The 17,294-nt window shown below is 53.6% G+C and overlaps 2 protein-coding genes across 12 annotated transcripts in view; both read left to right on the top strand.

Annotated features, from left to right (window-relative positions):
• Nucleotides 1-17,294, top strand: part of LOC311581476 (H-2 class I histocompatibility antigen, L-D alpha chain-like) — a 104,453-nt gene that overhangs the window by 4,531 nt on the left and 82,628 nt on the right. Inside the window, exon 7 of one of the 11 annotated variants that reach the window (XM_084753747.1) lies at nt 444-871. The exons of the other annotated variants lie outside the window; for them this stretch is intronic. The gene's annotated coding sequence lies outside the window, so the exon portion shown is untranslated. Of the gene's footprint in view, nt 1-443; nt 872-17,294 lie in introns of those variants that run through there. 11 annotated transcript variants of the gene reach the window in all.
• Nucleotides 1-17,294, top strand: part of LOC311581477 (H-2 class I histocompatibility antigen, D-B alpha chain-like) — a gene marked incomplete at its 5' end in the record, with an annotated part of 81,229 nt that overhangs the window by 40,800 nt on the left and 23,135 nt on the right. The gene's annotated exons all lie outside the window — the stretch shown is intronic.

Below are 17,294 nucleotides of genomic sequence, written 5' to 3'. Positions count from 1 at the left end.
TAAACTTTTTTTAACTAAACGTTTTTTAATTAAAAACATATTTTAAAAGATTAATACATTTATTTCTTTATATAAGATTCTGGCTGTATGCACATCTGCAGGCCAGAGGAGGGCGCCAGATCCCATTATAGATGGCTGTGAGCCACCATGTGTTTGCTGGGAATTGAACTCAGGACCTCCGGAAGAGCAGCCAATGTTCCTAACCTCTAAGCCATTTCTTTAGCACCCCACCCCCTTTTTTTTTTTAAATCCTAGGGTGGGACAATAGCCAGAGCTCTAATGTGTCTCTCCCAGATTGTAAAGGTGACACTCTGGGGCCTGATTTGGGGAGGGAGAAAGTGGACATGATTGGGACTCAGGGACTCCCAGAATCTCCCTTGAGTGAGCGGTGGGCTGTTGGGATGCTGTCCTCACAGTGGTTGTCCCTGACTCTCCTTCTCTAGCGTGAAGACAGCTGCCTGGAGTGGACTGAGGGACAGACCATGTGTTCAGGTCCCTCCTGTGACGTCCAGAGCCCTCAGTTCTCCTTAGCAACAGTGTCTGATGCTCCCTGTGATCCTATGGGCTCCATGTGAAGAAGTGGGGAGCCCAGCCCAGCCCTGCACACCAGGACCCTCTCCCTGCACTGCCTGTGCTCCCTTCCACAGCCAACCTTCCTGGTCCAGCAGGCAGGAGGGGGCATCTCCATCCTGTCAGCTCCCTGCTGCCCTGAGCTGCAGCTCCTCATGTCCCCACTGAGACTAAGAAGCTGAATGTGGACTTGATTGTTCACATCCTTGACCTGAGGGGTTGATGGGCGGGTAAATTAAAGGATTGAGAATTCTTGCACTGTTGTTTAAGAAATAAGAGGCAGGTGGAGAACCTTCCAGAATCTGTGTCCTGTGCTGAGTGTCCATGGAGCAGGAGGAGCCTGTGGGATCTGAGTGTGCATGCACCATGTCAGGTGCAGCTCAGCCCATGTGAACTTGGAGCTGGTGTGGTCCCTCCTCAGCCCTGTCCTCCTGGGCTCTTTTGTCCTAGTCTCTGGGTAGAGCCACAAGCTGACAGACTGTGATGACAGGATTACAGGGAGGGTGAGCCTTGTCCTGTGTCCTGGATTAGGAGCCTCCAGGACTCTGTCAGGCTTGCCCAGGCTCCATTCTGGCTGCAGCTTTTCACCCCATCCTTTGTCTTTAGCTCCTGTCTTTTCAGTCTGTGTGGAGGGTGAGGCCTGTTCCTGTCCCTGTGTGTGATGCCTGTCTCATTGTCCTCTGGGGCGTGACAGCAGTAGGAGGTGCTTCTCCTGTCCTTGTCTCAACAAGGCCCCTGAGCTCAGGGGATGGATTTTAGTGTCCTGAGCCCCTGCCTCCTTCCAGGGCTGTTTCCTGGGGTTCCCCCACCCCCACCCCTGTCAGGCTTTCAGAACCTAACCCTTGTGTTGGATGGGCAGGAAAGCCTGATCCTCAGGGTCTCAACTTGGATCTGCTCTGCTCCCTGGCCATGGGAACCCAGGTGCTCATATGTAATCCAGCAGTGTGTGTGGCTGGGAAAGTGCAGCAGGACCACAGTAGCTGTGGGAATATTGGGAACAGCAGGTGCTGGCCTTGGGGTGAGGAAGGGGCACATCTCAGTGCAGCTGAGAAGCTGACTGAAGCAGTGAAGAATTTTCCAGGCCGTGGTTGAGAAAAGCTTTAATTCTGGCACTCAGGAGACACAGACGCAGGAAAACCACTATGAGTTCCAAGCCAGCCTTGTCCAGGACAGATAGGGCTTCACAGAGAAATCCTGTCTCAAAACAGCAACTCCCCCCCACCACTGGAAATATGACAAAATTTTAATACTTAATCAAAGGAGAATCAGTTACGTTCAAAGCAATGATACAAAGTCATCAGTAAGTGGTCTATTTATTCTGTTAGTTTTGTGTTTCTTTGTTTGTTTGGTTGGTTTTGGTTTTTCAGCAATGGGTTTCTCTCGTAACCCTGGCTGTCCTGGATTCACTTTGTAGACCAAGCTGGCCTCAAACTCACAGGGATGTGGCTGCCTCTGCCCCCAGTTCCAGTGCTGGGTTAAAGGCATGTGCAACCACTCTGGGCTATTCTTTCAGTTTTAAACATTGTTAAGAAACTGGAAATTGGCTGGGCACGGTGGCAATGGCCTGTAATCTCAGCACTCAAGAAGGCAGAGGCAGGTGGATAGCTTTAAGTTCAAGGCCAGTCTGGTCTACAAAGTGAATCCAGGACAGCCAAGACTACACAGAGAAACCCTGTCTCAAAAAAAAAAAATTAATCAATCAAGAAAAGAAAGAAAGAAAAGAAAGAAGACACAAAACAAACAAACAAACAAACAAACAAACAAAACGGGAGGGTCTGGAGAGATGGCTCAGAGGTTAAGAACACTGTGTGCCCTTCCAAAGATCCTGAATTCAATTCCCGGCAACCACATGGTAACTCACGATCATCTATAATGAGATTTGGTGCCTTCTTCTGGTGTGTAGGAGTACATGCAGGCAGAACACTGTATATAAACAAACAAATCTCTTTAAAAAGGAAAAAGAAACTAGAAATTGGCCTTTTATGTATTTGTAGCTTTAAAAATATATCTCTGTGATGCTATTTTCACACACACACAAACACACACACACACACACACACACACACACACACACACACACAGGCCCTCACCCAAGCAAGCACACATGATCTCCAGCAGACAGGGACTGCTATGCCTGTTAAAGGGCAGTAGGTGGGGCTGAGGCCGGCTGTTAACTGTGGGGCCACAGGGTGGAGACAGCAAGCAGAGCAGCTGACACAGTCAGTTCCTCAGCTCAGGGGCTGGGGTCCCCCAGGCTGGGGAGCTGGTCAGTGTCTTGGAACATAGTGGAAGAAAACAAAAACAGCATCTGAGAAAAGAATGTGTCCCGATTAACAGAGGAATGAAGGGGAGACAAACCTATTTTTTGTTCTGACCCCAAGTGTGAGATTGGAATGGTTTTGTGAGAACAGGTGAGATTAATCCACTAGAAGACAAACCACCTCATGGGGAGCTTGATTGTTGCCAGCTGAAAAGATCCCTGAACAGACTCTGGGAGGAGATATGTAAATGAGCCCAGAACTGGAGGCGGGGTTTTTGGAGACTTGGGATAGTTTTGGCTGTTCCTCACACCTCTTTGGGCTTCAGGGCTGCTGAGGTTCTGGGTTCTGGTTACTCCAGGTTCCAGCAGAAGAAATCCTGCTGATTACACCAGGAGAATTGTTCCTTGGAACTGATATCCTTATTGTATTATTTATTGTATTATTTAAACCTCTTTTCCTACTGTTTAGGTTAGTTGGGTTATAAGTGACTTACGGCTGGTTAACAAGTTCATAATAAAATATATTTGTTAAGAGAAAAGTAGCCTATAGAGGAACATCTTTAAAACTCAGAGTACACCAAGGTTGGGGATCTAAGAACTGAGGTTCCCAGTGGACCAAGGAGAGGGGCAGACTTTCCAGAGGGCTCTGGACAGCCTGTGAAGCCAGGGCCACTGCAGCAGGGCTCAGGGAAGGAGCCACTTCAAGGGCTGCAGGGGGGAAGCAGCAGCCACACCCCTCCCTCCCTCCCTCCCTCCTTCTGTCACTCTTCCTCTCTCCCTCCAGCTCTCTTGCTCTCCTGCCCTGCTGCCATCTTTCTCTCTCTGTGAGTATCTCTGGGGAAGCCAGCCACTGTGTCAACAGCAGCCACCAGAAGGACCCAGACAAGTAGCAGAGGACTCCTTGGGGCCACAAGCCAGAACCTGAGTGGTTTCCAGCTGCCATGTGAGGAAGCCATGTCTCTGAGACCCCAGCTCTTATGAACACAGTGTTGAAATCATTCTGTTTCAGTGTTTCAGTGCCGGCCTGGATAGGGAAGCCCAGGTTCGAGGGCTTAGCTTGTCCATCTCCTAATTGGTGTCAGGTCCTTGTGGACAACAAGTTGGCAGTTAGTTCTTACCACCTCTGGGCGATGAAATCCTGAAAAACCAACCGCTGAGGTCCCTAGTTATAAAGCCTGTACAGACTCAAACCTGCTCAGCACATTTCTAGTTTGGCAGGTGGCAGCAGGAAATGCTGCTCCTACTGCTGGCCGCTGCCCCTACCCAGACCCAGGCTGGTGAGTGTGAGGTCAGGGGGAAAGTGACTCTGCAACTCTGTGGGGGAGGGACCACAACAGGGAGGCCAGAACTGCCCCTCCCCCAGCCCTCTTCTTCACCTAGGACCCAAAGCAGGCGCCCTGCTCACCTCTGGGCCCTCGCACCTGCCTGGGCTGCCAGGAGGAGGGTCAGGGTCTCACCAGGCGCCTCCCTCAGGCTCACACATCTGACGTATTCACACAGGGCCTCAGTACATGGAAGTCGGCTATGTGGACGACAAGGAGTCCCTGGCTTCAACAGCAACTTCGAGACTCAGAGATATGAGCAATGCACGCCATAGATAGAGCAGGAGTATTGGGAGCTGGAGATGCATTTTATCCGCATTTAGACCTTATAACAAAGATACAGGTGTGGAAGGATCATTTGATCGCCCACAAATATGGACAACTTCTCTCATTCATGTAACAGTTAAAAGGAGCGTGAGGGACCCGGAGAGATGGCTCAGAGGTTAAGAGCACTGACTTCTCTGTCCAAAAGTCCTGAGTTCAATTCCCAGCAACCACGTGGTGGCTCACAACCATCTATAATGAGACCTGGTGCCTTCTTCTGTCATGCAGATGTACATGCAAACAGAACACTGTATACATAATTAATAAATCTAATTTAAATAGAGGGGGGAGCTTGAGCAAAGGGCTTGCTGACTTCCAACAGAGGGCACCAAATCCAGAGCTGCCTTGGTGCTCCAGTTTGTCCCATCCAAAGCCACCACCTCCTGCAGTGAAGAAACCACACGGGGAGACTGGCCAGCCTTGAGGCAGACCAGACACCCAGGAGGCAAAGGAGGTGACTGCAGCCAGAGGACCAGCCTTGGGTCCCTAGGCCTCCGTGCAGGTTCCCGCCAGAATCACACTATGGAGCTGTGGTCTTGGTGGCCTGTCAGAGGGCTCACTTGGAACAGACTGGGCAGGGAACTGGGCGGGGGTGGGGGTGGGACCACATGTCCCACCCACACACTTAGACCTGCAGGCCTCAGACATGGGGCCCTGGAGCAAGACCACTGCTTTACTGACCCAGCAAGAAGGAACAGCAGGAACTGGGAGCATGGGCCATGGCAGCCCTGATCCCCATGAGCACCTGGAGGCCTCAGCAGGTGGCACAGTTGGCACTGGGTTTGTGAGCTCAGGAGGAGCTGAGGTGCCCTTAGCTCAGCACTGGGAGGCCACACAGCCACCCTGGCGTGCAGAGCCCTGATGCACACAGACCTGTCCACGGAGCTCTGAGGTGAGAGGACAGGACACAGCCTCGTGTTTCCTGGTGAGAGGAGACAACTTTGCCTCAGATTCTCATCCTGGATCTCGGTGCCTTCTCCAGGCAGCAGTCACCAGAGTGCAGCCAGTGGCACTGCCACCGAGGTCTCCTGGGCCTGCACTACTGAGCTGCATGGCGTGAGCAACACCTGCCCCCCAACCTGCCAGGAGCTGACCCCACACTGGCACTCAGCCTGGAGGTCAGCCAGAACCCCATCCCGACTCCCCCAGTGTGCTTGGGCAGCACCACCTGCATCTGATGCCTAAGCTGCCACCTTATGTACCGGATGCAGGAGCCTTCAGGGCAGTTGCACAGCACGCTGAGGACCACACCTGCCACTGGGGCTTCAGCTTGGCCTACATTCTACTGGGCCAGCACCTCATGGCCAGAGAGGACCATGACCACTTGGCACTGCCTGCTAAAGCAAGGAGTTCGACACAGACACAAGTACAATCTAGAGGGGATGAGGGTCTCTGAGTCCCTGGTTTGCATAAATCGGAGGACACTTCTCCCAACACCCTGGATCCAGTTTGCTGTGACCTTTGATATGGGCTGCTCCTCACTCAGAACTGGTACTGAGTTCACCCTCACTAGCTTTCCAGCCTTGGATCCTTGATACTTCAGCAACTGAGAAGAGATGCCCCCGAGACTTCCTGGCAGCACTGTAGACATGTGTTTCTCCTACAGGGCTTCAAGAAGCCCACGAAGCCAGCAAAAGCCATGAACAATCTACCTCGCGCCAGACCACAAGGGCTGTAGGTGCATCCAGCTGCAGGAGATGGCTGTGGATACCCAGAAGCTGAGGTCAAAGTTGACAGCAGAGAGGACCTCCCTCCTCCTCATCCTCCTGGTGCATTTCCTCATGAACTCCTGGCTCTCCAAGGCCCCAGTGGCCCAGGGGAACCCATAGCTTGCTCTGCCTGCTGTGGTCCACATTGCTGACCTGAGCTGGCTGCAGGCCATGGAGTGAGGCTTGAACACCGAGAAAAACAAAGAGAGGTTCCCGTGTGAGAGGTGCCCTATGGGTGGCCACAGTGACTATGAAGTAGTGTGAACCCCGAAGCTCTGCAGAGCGGGAAGTAAGTGCAGATGGGGGAGGGAGGTCTCTGGTCACCCCACCATGGAAGACAGACAGTGAGGGAAAGAAGCAGACACAGCCTGAGACGCCAGTCACCTCAGCCCTGACCAGGACACTCTGTCCTGCATGTGCATCAACGCTGCTGCCTCCTGCACCTGGCAGGGCTGCTGCCACACAGCACTGCCTGAGAGAAGAAGCCAGACCGCCCTGGAGTTCTTAGAACCCTTTCCTTAGTGTTTCCAAGCAGTAACTGGGAGGCTTCTGAGGTCTAGAGTTTGCAGTGAGCAAGATTCCAAGAATTGGTATCTGCCACTCAGGTAGAGCCCAGGAGGACCTGCTGAGGTGCCATGCTGTTTTCTGCCCCCTCAGATGAAGCCCATGAGGAGCAGCTGTTGGTGGCCTGGGAGAGAACTGCGAGGGCCTCGGTGGGAGGAAGTGCAGTCTTCTCGGGGAGTGGGGTGTGGAAATGTGGCTCTGACCTGATTGAATGAGACTGAAGGGACATTTTCTATTAGTGTTTTGTCAGACATGACAGGGGCACTTACCTGAGGGACCATATGTGGCCTTGGAATAGGAATGAGAGAGAGAGAGAGAGAGAGAGAGAGAGAGAGAGAGAGAGAGAGAGAGAGAGAGTCAGACACACAGAGAGAGACAGAGACAGAGAGAGGTCCTTTTGTCTAGCAGAAGGGTGGAGTGGAATGACACAGGATGCCCCCAGGAGTGGACTTTCCTGTGCCCACCGTCTACATTTGGGAAGAAGATGTGAGACGGGAACCTTTGTGCACACGCAGCCCCGAGACACAAGGCCACCCTGACAGGGGTTCCATGGCACGTGTGCAGAGAAATAGGTGTGGTGGGGCACGCGTGCACACCAGCAAGGCAGCCAGGTAGCCCAGCCTAGTGTCCATAGTGAGTTCCAGGTGAGCTAAGCCTACATAGTGAGGCCTTGTCTCAAAATAAATGAATAAATACATAGATAAAAAATAAAAGCAAAAACAGTTTTTAAAAAAAGAAAGAAAGAAAACATGTGTGTGAGGGACGCTGTTATCTGGGTAAGCTGTAGCCAGGAGGTGAGGAGTCAGGGCAGGGGGTGTCAGCTGTCCCCCCAGGCCTGACCTGCTGTGCGCTCTGAGGTCATGGGCCACCTGGGGACGGTGATATGTGATTGTAGAAGTAGGGACAGAACTAGGAGGACAATCATGAGAGTCACAGTAGCTAAGGGTGACACATAGGGTGACTTCAGGAAGATGAGTTAAGGGCTCTCATCACCGAGACTGTGTCTGGGTAAGCCCTGGGACGCGGGTCTCACTCCCTCGGTTCAGTGACCTTTGGGTAACTGAGGTCTGAAAATAACAAGTCAAACACTACAGAACAAAAGACACATTTTACATTTGGACCTTTCTACCTAATGAAATGAAATCTCTGCCCTGCCAGTCTACACCACCTGGTATAAGAATCACCCCGCGCCCCGTGTCTACACTGTCCCCGCTGCACAGGCCAAAGTACTTAGGAGCCAACTCAGCTATCAGACTCGCTGTCCCCCAGCCTGCACCGTCCAGGGCTGCCTTCTCTCATGAACACACGTGTGAGTGCAGGACACTTTATTGCCTCTTACAATAAAGAGAAGCATCTCCCCACTGCATTCCAGACCAACTCGGGCCACCACACTGGACTTGGGTATGGAGGTGCCAAGAGCAAAACAGCTGCCCTTATCCTGAAGTCTCTGCTCTTGGGTTCCATAGGACAGGTTCTAGCACAGGCTCCAGTAGACCATGCCATACACAGGGCACAGTGCAGAAAAAGGAGTGGGGACAAAGTCCCAAGTCCCCAGAAGTGGCTTTCAGGGTCTGAGGGCCAGAGGTGGGGCTTGGGTTTGGATGTGCAGACTTGTGGTTTCACTTCCTGCTACCCCCGCCCCAGTCAGTCTGCACAGCAACAGCATCAACACCTCACAATCCCATTGGGCACAGGTTTCTAGGGACTGCAATAAATGTAGCTGGGATTCCAGCTACAAAGGTTTGAGGGACTGTGCTTGTGTCCCGTCCATAATTACGGGGTCGCGAGGGGAGCCATACCTGAAAAGATGGGACGAGAAAGAAGGAGACGAGACCAAGTAGAACTCCTATCAAAGTCTGTTTATTGAATCAAAAGCAAAAGCTTATATGGGGTGGAAGCAGGAGCCAAGCAGTAGGGGGTCTGAGAATGCCTCCAGGTGATCTCAGCAGGGGAACATCCTGTGGTTCATCTTGAAACAATTCCTATCTTATTTTAGCTAACTATCTCTTGGAAAGTCCCGAGCCAACCCGGCTAAACAACATCATCCGCAGAGGTCGAAAGGAGGAGGTTATGCAGAGGTCGAAAGGAGGAGGTTATGCAGAGGCTGAAATGAGGAAGTTATGCAGAGGCTGAAATGAGGAAGTTTAGCTTTGGAATGGGGCATCAGAATTTTGCCTCAGCCAGTAGATTCTTTTAGCCTTGAATGACCCTGGGCTGGCTCCGGACATCTGCCCCTTCTTTATTAAATAGAAGCAGAGAGAGAGGGGGGGGGGAGTAGAGGCCTGACCCTCCTGAAGATGGGCGTTGCGTTAAGAGGTCACTGCATGGCCATTTTTTCAGGTCACACATGTCCCCAACCTCCCAGACGCGTTTGCGGAGGACAGGAAAAGGATAGTAACATCCTTTATGCGCGTCAGCCTGTATGCAGTCAGGCGTGCTCCTCAGGAACCTACCGAGGTGTCTGGCATGGTTCCCTGCAGTGCTTAGCCTCGCACCCTCTCAAGTGAACAATCTACTGAAGCCCTTAGGTCTCAGCTTGTTGAAGTCGAGGCCACTTTTAGCCGCATTATCAAGGACGGCACAGTCTTCTGCCTCGGGGTCAGGTGGTTCGAGCCTGTGGTAATGAACTTCCACATGGGTGGGTCCCTGTATGGCAGAGTCTATTGGCGTTTGACAAAGTCAGTAATCTTTCTGAAAGCCCACGGTCCAAAAGATATTAGTAACAAGAACCCTATAAGAGGTCCCAGCAATGAAGGGAGGAGGGTAGTCAGAAGAGGGGAAGCAGAAAACCAGTTTTTATACCAGGATTCAGCTCTATCTCGCTCCCGCTTGCGATTTTCTAGACTTTCTCTGACCTTCCTCATGCTATCTTCTACGATCCCAGTTTTATCGGTATAGAAACAGCATTCTTCTTTGAGTGCTGCGCATAATCCCCCTTGTTGTAAAAACAGCAAATCTAGCCCTCTCCTATTCTGCAGTACCACTTCTGCAAGGGAGGAAAGCGAATCCTTTAAAGCTGCCATAGCAACCTGTATTTCAGCAATATCCTTATCTATGGCTGCACTAAGCTGGTGATAGTTTTGATTGGAGATCACTAAAGATGAAATGCCCGTCCCAGCTCCGACAGCCCCGAGCCCCAGTAGAACCGCGATGGTTGCGGCTGTAATGGGCTCGCGTTTGACTCTGGATGGTGTACCCGGAGGAGTCCAGAAGTTGAGAAATTCATCTGTAGAATAAACTGTTAATCGAGGAAGTAGCTGAACAAGCACACAGTAATCATATTGTTGTAGGAAAGGCTGTACCACGATAAACGGGGTTAAGCCAGTGGAACATGCCAAATATGTATCATTTGGGGCTACCAGGTAGGTGGAGCCACCACTGACCTCAAGGGTCTGATTACACAGAGGAGAAATAACAGAGGGCAAACGCATCCTGGGTCCCCTGATGCAGAGCCCCAGGCCTGAGACTTGGGCCAGGGTCATGCCTTCCCTGGCCTCTGGGTTCCAGCGAACCAGGGAGGAGTCGTTAGTAGCAGTAAGATTGTTAAGGATAGCAACACCCTCATAAAAGGGTGGGGAAGCATAACATAACCAACAATCATCTGCAAGGTTGGGACGAACAGCGTGCAGGGCAGACCAGGATTCATTAACCATGGTCAGGATAATATTAACAGAAGGTGAGGGACCGGGAGGTACGGTGGGTTGAAACAGGGTGGTATGGGGTGTACCAGTGGCTGTTGGGTGGCATAAATCAGACCACAGGTTCTGTAAGACCTGATTTGGGCCAATGGCCACCGGTTTTGAATTGGGAATGGTCTTGAGTAGTTTAATTTTAAAAGTAAGGCCAGGATCATATCCGATTGTATATAACCTAAGTCCCCACTCTAGGCCTCGATTCTCCCATGTGGCTTTCTTTCCTTTGTCAGTGAAGGTAATCACAAGGGGGTTGCACCAATTACTACAGTCACGTGTGCCAGAGGGGTCAACTGTCTCTGGGAGATCCTTTCTTTTAACAGTTATATAATCCCAAGAAGATGAAGGTTTCCAATAGGTATCTCCCGTAGTCTCACATCCCCAAGCGGCACAGTAAAAGTCACTAGAGAAGCCGCATTTGTGACCAAGGGAGCGATCTCTGTGTCCCCCGGGACACACATAAATGGGTATTTCTCCCAAAAAGTACCTGGGCACTTGTCCATCACATCCTGCTTGGACACCCTCAGGCCGAAGATCCAGTGGCTTATCTTGGGGCATATAATAGGAGGGGGTTCCCCAGGCCTCGCTGGCTCCCAAGGCCAGCATACATAAGTCCACTTCCAAAGTAGGCCACGGTGTTTGATGAGTGATAGAGGAAGAAGTTAACGATGTCCCTTTCCCCAAATAAGAATAGGGTCAGGACCCTGCCACCGGGAGGTGAATAGATCTTTCCATAAGGCTTGAGCATAAGTCTGAGAGGTTGTAGCGTGCCATAAGCGATCCGCTGCTGATCTGTGATTTTTGTCTAGGGTAAGAAAATTTAAGACAAAAAGTGCATGGCACAGAAGGGTTTTGTTATTGCCCAATGTGGGGAAGAGTGTTCCCCCTGTACCTTGTAATTTCAGCAGCATATTTTTAAGCATTTGGTGAGCTCGCTCGACAATTCCCTGTCCCTGCGGGTTGTAGGGAATGCCAGTAATATGTTTGATGTTTAATTGGGCACAAAATTGTTTAAAACTGGCGCTGGTATATCCAGGTCCATTGTCTGTTTTGATAGTTCTGGGCTGTCCCATGACGGAGAGGCAAGTCAGTACATGGTTGATGACATTTTTAGTGGCCTCTCCCATTTGAAGGGAGGCGTAAAGAAAGCCACTATACGTATCAATGGTAACATGGACATATTTTTGTTTTCCAAAAGAGGCAACATGGGTAACGTCCATTTGCCACAATTCGCCTGGGACCAGTCCTCGAGGGTTGACCCCGAAGTGGGCTTCGAGGAGAAAAGTCAAACAACTCTTACAATTACGAACTATCTGTCTAGCCTGTTCTCTGGTAATTTTGAACCGCAACCTAAGGGTGTGGGCATTAAGATGGTGGAGCTCGTGGGCCTGTTGGGCTTGGGAAATTAGATCAGAGGGATAATCTTGAACCTGAATAGACCCGACCATCTGGGTGGCGGCATCGACTAACCGGTTTCCCTCGGCAAGAGGTCCAGGGAGTCCAGAATGAGCCCTAATATGTCCAACAAAAAAGGGTTTGGTGCGCCGATGGATAAGGCTCTGTAATGCTGCAAATAATGGGGCAGCATTAGTGGTAGGTTTTATGTGAGGCACTGTTTCTAGCAAGGGGACCGAACAGGCAATGTAGGCGCTGTCGGTATATAGGTTAAAGGAATGGTCTGGGAGGGCTGTAAATACCTGTATTATAGCATATAACTCAACTAGCTGTGCCGAAAGAAAAGGGGAAGACACACGAGTGGTTACTCCATCAATGGAATAAGCTGCTATACCATTAGAAGATCCGTCCGTAAAAACTAAACTAGCCTGGGAGATAGGGGACAATTTCGTCCTTTTAGGGAAAATAATAGGCATTTTGTAAAGGAATTGAAGCAACCTATCGGGGGGATAATGGTTATCGATTTTGCCTTGAAAATCTATGCAATTAATGGCCCAGATATCAGAATTGATAAATAGCCAATTAATCTGAGCTGGGGTATAGGGGAGGATCAAAATGTCGGGGTCTTTTCCAAAGGTTTTTCTTGATTGTAAGCGGCCATCCTTTATGAGCTAGGCCACCAGAGATGGGTAGGTGGCAAGAACCTTAGACGATTCCGAAGGGAGGTGTACCCAGTAAAGGGGGGCGCCCTGCCAAAACACCCCGTGGGTGTAAAAGGGGTGGGAAGGACAATGAATTGTAAGAGTTTAGTAGGGTCAAAAAAGGAGATAGTTTGGTTGTTAATGGCAGACTCAACGCGAGCTAGGGCAGCCTGTAATTTAGGGGGTGTCAGAGGCCACTGGTCTACCCAGACAGGGGCATCACTTCTCCAAGAGATCTTATCTGCCTGGGGTGCAGGGGATACAGTGAAAAACAATCCTTAAGTCTAATATAAGTTTAAAAACTTACATCTTTGTAAGAAAATTAGCTTATCAGCAGATCACGCTCTGTGGAGATCAGGTTGAAATTTAAGAGTTCTGTCTCTGTTAATCTCCAAGTGTTAGGATTAAAGGTGTGCACCACCATGCCCTGTCACAGAGATCTGCTTGTCTCTGTCTCCTGAGTGCTGGGATTAAAGGCATGTGCCACCATGACTTGTTTAATTGTTTTATTCTAATTTTAGAAAAAAATTTTTAAACATCTCAAACAAAAATTAATCAGGGAAACAAGAAAATTCTAAGTCCTAGGTAGTTAACTACATTCCCTAGCCTAGTTTAGAAATCTATCAGCCTCCTAGTTCCGCCTCTCCAACTAGCCACGTGTCTGTAGCCATCTCTGCTCTGTAGGAGTCAAGCCCACAGATAACTAGGAGCAGTGTCTGTAAAATTATCTGGCCCAAGGAAATATTAGCCCTGGACTTGTTTAGTCAGTTGGATCTAAGCTGGAAACTCTCAGCTGTAAATGTTTGTTTCCAAGGACAAAACTAGTTTATATCTCTTATTTGAGCACCTAAAATTTTTTAGAAATATTTCAAGTAAACATTAAGCAAATAAACAAGAAAATTATAAACATCTTGTAGCTAAGGAATTTGGAATTAACTCTATTTGCTAGACCAATTTGAAAAACTGTTAGTCACTTACAAGCAAAAAAATTAAGCAAGAAAATTCTAAGTTTTAGGCAATAAACTCTATTTCTTAGACCGTGCTTTTTCAACTTGTCACATGTTTGCATCCATGCCTGTTCTGTAAGAGGCAAGCCCCACAGGCAGCCACTGTGTCTGGGTCCAGGCCCTGGAAAGGGCAGGCCTGCTCCTGCCTCAGAGGCAATACTCTTACTGTCTCATAGGCTGTGTGTGCCATGTTGTGCTGCACTGTTTTAGAAAATTGGCCAGCGAGTAAAGCTTAGCCCTCTATAAAGACATAAAAAAAATGAAACAGTATTTTAAAAAGTAAACAAATTTACAGACATAGACATAAAATTTGACATGACAATTATAAAGCAATACCCGAGTTCCCTGTGTCCTGAAGGACTGTTTGAATCTCTGTAAGAAAAGCTAATGCTTACAAGGGCTTTTTTAACTCTAACTCCTCTTTCCCTGAGAAAAATTTTAAGGTGGCGAATAAATTACGCCTCCTTTGAGAGACTTTAACCCATCTTATTGACAGAGATGAACACTTACCTAAGTGCGGAGAGGTCCTGTGAGCAGCAGGCCCGCACCCGAGACGATCGGAGGTACTTTTGACCTCGGCGAGATACTTGACCACGGCGTTTCTGAACTATTTCCCAGGAAGGGTCTCTGTCGTGGTAGAGGGCTCGTACCTCGTGGCCACGTTGGGCGCCACTTGTCCCGTCCAGCAGGACCAGTAATTACGGGGTCGCGAGGGGAGCCATACCTGAAAAGATGGGACGAGAAAGAAGGAGACGAGACCAAGTAGAACTCCTATCAAGGTCTGTTTATTGAATCAAAAGCAAAAGCTTATATGGGGTGGAAGCAGGAGCCAAGCAGTAGGGGGTCTGAGAATGCCTCCAGGTGATCTCAGCAGGGGAACATCCTGTGGTTCATCTTGAAACAATTCCTATCTTATTTTAGCTAACTATCTCTTGGAAAGTCCCGAGCCAACCCGGCTAAACAACATCATCCGCAGAGGTCGAAAGGAGGAGGTTATGCAGAGGCTGAAATGAGGAAGTTATGCAGAGGCTGAAATGAGGAAGTTATGCAGAGGCTGAAATGAGGAAGTTTAGCTTTGGAATGGGGCATCAGAATTTTGCCTCAGCCAGTAGATTCTTTTAGCCTTGAATGACCCTGGGCTGGCTCCGGACAGTGCTTGGATCCCCTTAATCCTGAGGATGGGGACCCTGGTGCCCTGTGCCCTCCTTCTGCTACTGCTGCAGCTGCTGCCCTGGCCCCAAACCAGACCCGCAGGGGTGAGGGGCGAGGGGCGAGGGGCGAGGGGTGAGGGGTGAGGGGTGCGGGGCGAGGGGCGAGGGGTGAGGGGCGAGGGGCGAGGGGTGAGGGGTGAGGAGTTAGGGATGAGGGGTGAGGGGCGAGGGGCGAGGGGTGAGGGGTGAGGGGTGCGGGGCGAGGGGCGAGGGGTGAGGGGCGAGGGGTGAGGGGTGAGGGGTGAGGAGTAAGGGATGAGGGGTGAGGGGCGAGGGGCGAGGGGTGAAGGGCGAGGGGTGAGGGGTGAGGAGTTAGGGATGAGGGGTGAGGGGCGAGGGGCGAGGGGTGAGGGGTGAGGGGTGCGGGGCGAGGGGCGAGGGGTGAGGCGTGAGGGGTGAGGGGTGAGGGGCGAGGGGCGAGGGGTGAGGGGTGAGGGGCGAGGGGTGAGGGGTGAGGGGCGAGGGGCGAGGGGTGAGGGGCGAGGGGCGAGGGTGAGGGGCGAGGGGTGAGGGGCGAGGGGTGCGGGGCGAGGGGCGAGGGGCGAGGCGTGAGGGGTGAGGGGCGAGGGGCGAGGGGCGAGGGGTGAGGGGCGAGGGGCGAGGGGTGAGGGGTGAGGGGCGAGGGGCGAGGGGTGAGGGGCGAGGGGCGAGGGTGAGGGGCGAGGGGTGAGGGGCGAGGGGTGCGGGGCGAGGGGCGAGGGGCGAGGCGTGAGGGGTGAGGGGTGAGGGGCGAGGGGCGAGGGGCGAGGGGCGAGGGGTGAGGGGCGAGGGGCGAGGGGCGAGGGATGAGGGGTGAGGGGCGAGGGGCGAGGGGTGAGGGGTGAGGGGCGAGGGGTGAGGGGTGAGGGGCGAGGGGTGAGGGGTGAGGGGTGAGGGATGAGGGGTGAGGGGCGAGGGGCGAGGGGTGAGGGGTGAGGGGCGAGGGGTGAGGGGTGAGGAGTTAGGGATGAGGCGTGAGGGGTGAGGGATGAGGGGTGAGGGGCGAGGGGTGAGGGGTGAGGGGCGAGGGGTGAGGGGTGAGGGGCGAGGGGTGAGGAGTTAGGGATGAGGGGTGAGGGGTGAGGGGTGAGGGGTGAGGGGTGAGGGATGAGGGGTGAGGGGCGAGGGGCGAGGGGCGAGGGGCGAGGGGTGAGGAGTTAGGGATGAGGGGCGAGGGGCGAGGGGTGAGGGGTGAGGGGTGAGGGGTGAGGAGTTAGGGATGAGGCGTGAGGGGTGAGGGGTGAGGGGCGAGGGGCGAGGGGCGAGGGCTGAGGGGCGAGGGGCGAGGGGTGAGGGGTGAGGGGTGAGGGGTGAGGGGCGAGGGGCGAGGGGCGAGGGGCGAGGGGCGAGGGGCGAGGGGCGAGGGGCGAGGGGCGAGGGGCGAGGGGCGAGGGGCGAGGGGCGAGGGGCGAGGGGCGAGGGGTGAGGGGCGAGGGGCGAGGGGCGAGGGGCGAGGGGCGAGGGGCGAGGGGCGAGGGGCGAGGGGTGAGGGGCGAGGGGCGAGGGGTGAGGGGTGAGGGGTGAGGGGTGAGGGGTGAGGAGTTAGGGATGAGGGGTGAGGGGCGAGGGGTGAGGGGCGAGGGGCGAGGGGCGAGGGGTGAGGGGTGAGGGGTGAGGGATGAGGGGTGAGGGGTGAGGGATGAGGGGTGAGGGGTGAGGGGCGAGGGGCGAGGGGCGAGGGGTGAGGAGTTAGGGATGAGGGGCGAGGGGCGAGGGGTGAGGGGTGAGGGGTGAGGGGTGAGGAGTTAGGGATGAGGCGTGAGGGGTGAGGGGTGAGGGGCGAGGGGCGAGGGGCGAGGGCTGAGGGGCGAGGGGCGAGGGGCGAGGGGTGAGGGGTGAGGGGTGAGGGGCGAGGGGCGAGGGGCGAGGGGCGAGGGGCGAGGGGTGAGGGGTGAGGGGCGAGGGGCGAGGGGCGAGGGGCGAGGGGCGAGGGGCGAGGGGCGAGGGGCGAGGGGCGAGGGGCGAGGGGCGAGGGGCGAGGGGCGAGGGGCGAGGGGTGAGGGGCGAGGGGCGAGGGGCGAGGGGCGAGGGGCGAGGGGCGAGGGGCGAGGGGTGAGGGGCGAGGGGCGAGGGGCGAGGGGTGAGGGGTGAGGGGTGAGGGGTGAGGAGTTAGGGATGAGGGGTGAGGGGCGAGGGGTGAGGGGCGAGGGGCGAGGGGTGAGGGGTGAGGGGCGAGGGGTGAGGGGTGAGGAGTTAGGGATGAGGGGTGAGGGGCGAGGGGTGAGGGGCGAGGGGCGAGGGGTGAGGGGTGAGGGGCGAGGGGTGAGGGGTGAGGGGCGAGGGGCGAGGGGTGAGGAGTTAGGGATGAGGGGTGAGGGGCGAGGGGTGAGGGGCGAGGGGCGAGGGGTGAGGGGTGAGGGGCGAGGGGTGAGGAGTTAGGGATGAGGGGTGAGGGGCGAGGGGTGAGGGGCGAGGGGCGAGGGGTGAGGGGTGAGGGGCGAGGGGTGAGGGGTGAGGGGTGAGGGATGAGGGGTGAGGGGCGAGGGGCGAGGGGTGAGGGGTGAGGGGTGAGGGGTGAGGGGCGAGGGGTGAGGGGCGAGGGGCGAGGGGTGAGGGGCGA

The sequence above is a fragment of the Acomys minous genome (assembly GCF_964271855.1).
Source record: "Acomys minous genome assembly, chromosome: 13".
In the NCBI taxonomy this organism is placed as follows: Eukaryota; Metazoa; Chordata; class Mammalia; order Rodentia; family Muridae; genus Acomys; species Acomys minous.
This window is presented reverse-complemented; position numbering and strand designations above follow the sequence as displayed.